The sequence below is a fragment of the Siphateles boraxobius genome, unplaced genomic scaffold (assembly GCF_051911475.1).
Source record: "Siphateles boraxobius isolate OS27281-9 unplaced genomic scaffold, OSU_SipBor_1 130, whole genome shotgun sequence".
Classification (NCBI taxonomy): domain Eukaryota; kingdom Metazoa; phylum Chordata; class Actinopteri; order Cypriniformes; family Leuciscidae; genus Siphateles; species Siphateles boraxobius.
Window position 1 is genome coordinate 27,586,232 of NW_027508734.1, and position 8,187 is coordinate 27,594,418.

Below are 8,187 nucleotides of genomic sequence, written 5' to 3' on the forward strand. Positions count from 1 at the left end.
GCCAATATCTAATTTAACATTCTTATTCAAAATCCTTGAAAAGGCTGTGGCTTCGCAATTGCGATCATATTTAGATGTTGATGGTCTTTTTGAATCTTTTCAGTCAGGATTTGGCCCATCTCATAGCACTGAAACTGATCTTCTTCGGGAGGTTAACGACATTCTTTTGTCTGTGGATTCAGGGTTAATAAACATCTTGATGCTTCTTGATCTAAGCACTGCATTTGACACAGTCTGCCATGAAATACTGATCTCTTGGCATTCTGATATCGGCATCACTGGTTCCGCTCTTTCCTGGCTCATTTCTTACATCAGCGACAGAAAGTACTACATCACCATACAAGGGTATAGATCTGCCACTGCTTCGCTTACACAGGGTGTCCCTTAAGGTTCAGTTCTTGGCCCACTATTGTTCATCATCTAGCCTATATATATCCACTTGATGATATCATACGCAGGCATGGACTTCAATTTCATTGCTATGCTGATGACATTCAAATTTATCTTACCACCAACTCCGATAGACCATCCCTGCCTGACTCACTCACTGAATGTATCAGGGACATCAAGAATTTGTTGTCCCTGAATTTCTTCAAATTAAAATTAAGATATTGGTGAATGGCTCTGCTGCCTCAGTAAAAAGGATGGACCTGTCCTTTGATATTGATGGAATTTATGTTAAGCCTTCGTCATCTATTCGTAACCTTGGTGTCTTAATCGACTCAACTCTATATTTTGGATATCATATTTCTTCTCTTGTTAGATTTTTTTTTTTCCATCTTCGTAATATTGCACGTTTTCGATGTTCTCTCATTTTAGCTGATGCATTAATCACACCATGTCTTAGATTACAGTAAGTTCAAAACTCAGCAGCAAGAGTTCTCACCTCCACTAGGCATTCTGCTCACATTACTCCTCTGCTTCATGACCTTCACTGGCTACCCGTGGCGTCACATATTTTCTTACTCCATGTATTACTTCTAGGCTAACGTTTAAGGCATTAAATGGTCTTGCACCTCCATATCTGTCTGATCTACTTTACTCTTACCGCCCTGCCCGGTCCCTTAGATCAGCTGAACTTGGTTTATTTTCCATCGCTCGTTTCCAGTTGTCTACTGTAGGTGGAAGGTCATTTAGTGTTAATGCTCCTAAATTATGGAATTCACTACTCCTTTCACTTCGTAATATCTCATCTATGGCTACATTCAAGACTCAGCTAAAACACATCTATTTAACATGTGTTTTGGATAATGTGACTATATGTGTCCTTATGTGATTGTAATGTTTGTGCGGGGGTGTAAATGTATTGTAATGTACAATGTAAAGCGACCTTTAGCTAATGAAAGGTGCTATATAAATAAAACTTCTTCTTCTACTAGTACTGTAATGCAATTTGGCAGAGGATGCAGAATTTTTTTTTTTACTTAACTGTAATTGACATTATACTCTATTGTATTGCATAACAAGTGTAATAAACCCTTGTGTTATTGCAAAATAATACGATGTCCAGTCTTGATTCTGTTCTTTGAACTTTTACTGAATCTCCTCGTGAACTCGTTAACAACAACTCAGCAGTCCCCCCATACACACACGTCATCAGTCATGTCATACCCCCAGACAACTAATCATCATTCTCCCCCTTTTACAAATCTATTGTTTGCTTCATACAAATGCTTCATTTTTATTTCAAGCATAAGTAACATTTAAGCATAACATTTCCTTCAATGTGTAGAACATACACAGTCTCAAATGAACCAGTATTAACTTGGGTTTACCTTTTTCAGGACAGTAGTGTGAACTGCACTAGTGTGAACTGCATTTAACATCTCCTAACCCCTCAAAGTAACCATACTATGCGTTTCTGTCTCTTGTCTTTCTTTCCTCATTTATAAGTCCAGGACTTGTGGTGGTCTGCTAATCCTGTCAGACCTGGTTCGTATCAGTCCGTCAGGAGACTTTGGATTTGTTCCATATTATTCTGGAGCCTCTGGTGTTTGGACAGCACTCGGTGTTGTAGGTAGTGCGGTCTCATGCTGTGGGGTGTTTACAGATGTTGTCATTGGTGCTTTCCCCACTGGCACTTCCTGTAGGTGGCGTCTGTTTCGGCGTAACATACCCCCTTGCTCTGTCTCCACCAAATAAGATTGTGGTGTGACACTCCCCTTCACTACGGTTGCCTTTGTCAGCCAGGATTTTTGAGTGTCCACTTTGGTGAGGACCTGATTCCCTGGGTATAGGAGGGGTAGGGGTTTCACACCATGACACTGGTTGTAGTAATAAGCTTGTTCCTTATTCTTGGCTGCATAATTTCTCTCAATGACTTTGGTGTTTGGCCATTTAGGTAACAGATTGCTGTCAAGAGTGGGTAAGGTCGTCCGAATTTTCCGACCCATCAGGAGTTCTGCTGGACTGGCACCTGTACTACTGCATGGAGTGGATCTGTAACACATAAGCCCCAGAAGGGAATCTTTTTGCTTTAGAATTCTTTTGGCTATTTGTAATGCTCTTTCAGCATGCCCGTTCCCTTGTGGGTGATCTGGGCTGGAGGTTATGTGTTTGAAATCTAGTTCACAAGGCAATTCTTTGAACTCCGCACTGGTGAACTGTGGCCCATTGTCGCTGACCACATCCTCAGCTATACCATAGCAGGCAAAGGTGGCTTTCACTTTTTTCACTACCTGTGTACTGGTAGTTTTGGGCATGTGTACCTCTAGGAAACTTGAGTAGTAGTCTGAAATGACTAGGTAGGTCTGTTTGTTATGTTATGGCGTGGAGATTAGTGGTTCTCTGGACTGAGCTCTTCTCATTTCTTGGCAGGACTGGCACGACGAGATTTTGAGTTTAATTTGGGATGATATACCGGGCCACCACACCGATGTGTTTGCTCTTTCCCGGCATTTGCTCAGACCCTGGTGTCCTTCGTGTATGCGATCTATGATCTCAGCCCTCAGTTTCCCAGGTATGATCAATCTGTTGCCCCTGGTGACAATTCCATCTAGAGTTGAAAGTTAATTTCTCACAGGGAAAAAGTCTCTGGCCATCAGGTGCACCCTGGCTATGTGTTCATGCCAACCTAACTGAATATATGTGATTACCTTTTGCAGGCTTTCATCTTCGACAGTGCTAGACCTGATGGCGTCCATCTTTTGCTTTGAAGCTGGCATGCTGTCAATAATGGACGCCACATAGCTCTCCACATCTGAGTGGGTGTCACTACAGACCTGTAAATCATCTGAGGGGCTCCTGGACAGAGCGTCGGCCACTACGAGAGTTTTCCCCGGTGCATATTCTGCAGTAGGGTTGAATCTCATCAATCGCATCAGCAGCCTCTGGCAACGAAGTGGAACCACGTCGAGGTCTTTGGCATTTATTAGTGGCACCAATGGCTTGTGGTCACTGATCAGCTTGAACTCATTTAGACCATACAAGTACTTTTCAAATCTTTCATACGATCAGACAGCGGCCAGGCACTCTTTTTCTATTGAAGCAAATCTGGTTTCAGCTTCGCTCAGTCGTCTGGAGCAATAAGCCACAGGTCTCCAGTCCTTGTCATGTTGCTGCATCAGTACGCAACCAATTCCATAGCTGCTTGCATCAGCTGACACCATGGTTGGTTTCTTTACATCATAGAATGCTAATGTAGGTGAGGACATGAGGAGTCCTTTTATCTCTTGCAAAGCTGCTTGTTGGGCTTGACCCCATGTCCATGTTGATTTGACTTTCAGCAGATCGTAGAGCGGCTGCCCCACGTCTGCTAAATTGGGGATGTATTTTCCCAGGTAACTGACCATTCCGAGAACTCTTTTGTAAATGTCCACTCCCTACAGGCCTTCCAGAGTTTCCATAGTTTTCCTTTGGAAATTTTCGGGCGCGCTGGGAATTCGAAAGGGAAGGCGTTTGAAACAGTACCGGGCGAAAGGAGTAATGAAGGTTGTCAGTCTTTGACTGTCTTTATCCAGCGGTTTTTGCCAGAACCCTGCAGCTGCATCCAGTGTAGAGAATACTCTTGCCCCGTTCAGTTTTGCTGTGATCTCCTCTGCAGTAGATAAAACAAACCTTTCCCTCTTGACAGTTTTATTTAACTTCCTGAGGTCAACACATATACGTACCTGTCCGGACTTTTTAGGAGCTGGCACTATCGCTGCACTCCACTCCGTGGGCTCTGTTACTTTCTCTATGATGCCTTCAGCTTCCATCCTGTTCAGTTCCTCCTCCACAGGTTTCATGAGGGGGATTGGGAAACTGGGCTGTGTATTTTCATGTAATGTGATTTTCACTGGCTTTGTTTTTAGTAAGCCAACCTCCATTACAGCACTGTACACTTCCAGAATTCTCTTCACCAGTCCCATCTACTCCACTACTGTTCGGCTAAGTAGGTTGCTAGGAGTCTCTCCTCTGATAACAAATACTTTGAATGAGTACAGGTTATTTTTAAACTCTGTGTGTGCTGTAAACTGACCGATACAGTTCAGACGGCCGCCTGGGCTATTCAGTACAGTCTTAGTAGTGAGCAGTGTTTTCTCAGACTTGAGCATTCTAAATGCTTCTTCAGTCATTATGCACACATCAGCACCAGTGTCTATTTTAAAGCTAACCGGTGTACCCTCAATCTCTAATTTCTTTTCCACAACTGCCGCATTTTTCCCTTTTCTATTGTCTCTGTAATTTTGTTTGAACTTTGGCCCTTTAGCGTGTTGCTTCCGATGTGTGTATTGTTTATGTGCTACCTCCTTGCGCGCTAACTTGTGCTTTCACTTCCTCCAATTGTTGAGTTTCTTGCACCGTCATTTCGAGTGTGAGATTTGAAATTAGCTGCAACTTGCGTGACAGCTCTTTTGTCCTGGATTCCTCCCACGATTCGGTCTCTAATGTGTTCCTCACGAGCGGACCCAAACTCGCAATGCTCTGACAGTTCGTAAAGGGAGCGGATAAAATATTCCGCTCTCTCTCCTGGACGTTGAACGCGCTGATAGAAGCATGCTCTTTCGTGAATTACGTTGCGCTTTGGAATAAAATGTGAATCAAACTTGTCGAGAACCAGTTCGTATTTCATCATCTCCCTCCTCGTTGAAAGTGAATGAGCTGAAAATATTCTTTGCTTCGCCCCCCCCAGGGCATAGATAAGGATGCTTACTTGTACACTGCTGCCCTCTTTATCCAGTTTTTTCGCCGTTCTGTAACCCGTAAACCGCTTTTTCCAGTTATTCCGCTTGTCTCTCGAAGCAAAAGCTTTCAGGTGGGTTAATCTTCGCCATTCCGACGATCGGCACTCTGACACCATGTAATAAACCCTTGTATTATTGCAAAAGAATACGATGTCCAGTCTTGATTCTGTTCTTTGAACTTTTACTGAATCTCCTTGTGAACTCGTTAAAAACAACTCAGTAGTCCCCCCATACACACACGTCATCAGTCACGTCCTACCCCCAGACATAACTAATCATCATTCTATTACACCAAGTTCATATTCAATTCTTTTTCTAGTGCTTTTTATCTACTGTAAGATCTCTTTATAGTACTGTAATGCAAATAAACTTTTCTTAAAGCTTATTGTTAAATTTCACTCTCTTGCATCCCTCTCTTTATGTTGTCTGTAATATACATTAAAGGGCATCTTGCAGGTTAAACACCACTGTCGATTAATGGGTATATAAAGCAGTCAAGATATGTATATAAAGTTAGAAATGTCTCCAAAATGGTGTTAAAGTAATAGTTTTTGGTAAGTGACGGTTATTTTTTACACAACTCGGCGATGACGTCACATGAGGTAGACGTGGTGGATAGCCTCAGACTTTCTCAGCTACTAGAACTAGTTCTACCACTGACTATGGCGTCTAACTGGGATGAGGAAGAGGTGGCAAGACCCACAGTTAACATTTATGATGGCCCACAGCCATATAATTAATAAATAAATGTATGGTCAGAGGAGAATGACTGGAGAACTGGTGGAGTGTCCTGGTGAGTTGCTACCATTTAGAAACACAGCAATGACCGCTGGAGCTAGTAGTCTATGAACAGCAGTGCATACAATAACTTTTTTTTTTACTGTCAGTGAATAGCATCGAGTGAAAGTCAACGTTTTCTTTATATCTAGTGACAGTGATTATGTCGTTGTGCTAGCTATGGGCTAGCTTGACAGTCCCACCTGTGATCCCCTAGTGTTAATTTCTAAGCTTTTACCTTTTTCTCCGGTGAAAATGTTGTTTGCAAATGTAGCCGACGCCGAGTAGGCTGGTCATGTCTTCAGTGTGATTATTGTTGATTGTGCCAACTAGTTTTCCTCGTGATTGATTGTCATTGACACCATCAGGCTTACCGGGAGAGGGAGTGAGTAGTAAGCGTCTGTGTCGCTGTGTTTGGCAGGTGTCTGTGTGGGCGGTGTCGTCCGTGTTGTGTTGTAGGGAGGTGAGAGCGTTTTTTTTTGTCGCTGGTCGAGGACCTCGCCCCGCGGCCAGCAGATGTAACGTGCCTAACGCAGCATCCTGGATTTGAGGCATGCTGCCTGAATCCGTTTGTGCTACACATAGCATACTCACACTTCAGGCAGGAATTTACCATGACGATGATAAATTAAAATACAAAAACTACCGAAAACACTAACTCACGACCGCTCTTACTGAATACCAACCTACTCAGCACTGAGCTGACACAGAGCACACATACAACTCCCTCGTGTGACGTAAAATGCCGCGATGCTGAAAAAAGGCGTTTTTTACGAGCAGTCAAAGAAACGCTCACTTTATCTACTAAATTGGTGCCATTATATTGTTTTAAAACATTTTAAATTCTGCATTAACTTTTCATATGGTATTTTCATACAAGGTTATGTATTAATTTAGATTTTTTTTTTACCTGCAAGATGCCCTTTAAGTATTGTCATAGACATCTGTAATTGATTCATGACTGCTAAAAGGAGGTTTTTGTAACAGCGTTGTGAATTGATCTCACTAGTGTTCTCTGGGCAATGGAGTAGCTAGTCTGTGTATTTGTTGTGTGCCAATGTTTGATTTTGATAAAAGAGAATATGTTTTTGACTAAAATATTTAAATTTGACGTGGAAGTTTGAGGTTTACAAGGTAGTTTTGAGATTGTGTTTATAGTTGTGAGAAATGGTGAATTGTTTCATGAACTGTGTTTTAGCAATCGAGAAATATTTTTTAAAATATTTTTTTTTCATTTCATTTTTATTTAAAGTTTTAGTTTAAGTTTGATTAAATTTTTATTCGTTTTTTAAATCTCTATATAAGTTTAGTTCAGTTCAAGTTTATTTAACAAAATGTTTTTTTTTTTTTGGTTTTAGTTTTAGTTAACTATAATAACACTGGCGGGCACTGAGCTTTTAGCGGAAATAGGAAGATAGCCACTCCATGACAATTCGTTATCACTGTATTAACATTCGACACTATGACGGCCTGATGTAAGGGAGGAAAGCTCATTTTGTTATGTAGTGTTGCTAAAATGAATCAGTTTGAGTGTTTAATCCACTATTATTTGATTGGGAACGAGTTAAAGATAGCTTCTTCTGCTGGAGCAGAAGTCCCATGTTTGGGAGCCAAGGTAAACTAAAACTTTGCAGAGCTCTAAGATTTCAGGTCAGCAGAGACGGATAATGCACCTTGTGTGCACCTGATGCAGGAGTCTGTCTCTGTGCAGGCTTAAGAGTACCAGACACAGACAGTTACCGTCCTAAGCAGAACCAGGACCCTAGCTTTAACCTGCCATGCGAATACAAATCGCTATAAATCTAAAGCTAAGCTAAGCAGAGCAGACCCACAGTCACCTCAGGCTGGACTTCAAGACTTCAAAGAACATCTGGCCAAGAAACCTAGAAATCCATTTGAGGCAAATCCAGATTTTATTTCGTTCACTTATGGAACATGTCCAACATGCAAAATTAGGACTAGTGTCATTCCAAATCACAGAAACGCTATCAGCCGTGTTTACATACATATGTAGAAAATAGAAAGCAAATGCCACACATAGCCTAAAGATACATTCAAGCAATTCAAATTAGTCACATCACCAGATCTTAAGAAACCAGCTGAGTAAACAGTGCAAATGGGATTCACAGTTTAGGGAGTTTTGAGAAATTGCATATATTCTGGTGCGTCAGTGTAACTGATACATAATTGTGGCATCCTTTTGAGTCCCTTTAATGTTCAGAGTTAAGGGAAAAACAAGATCAGC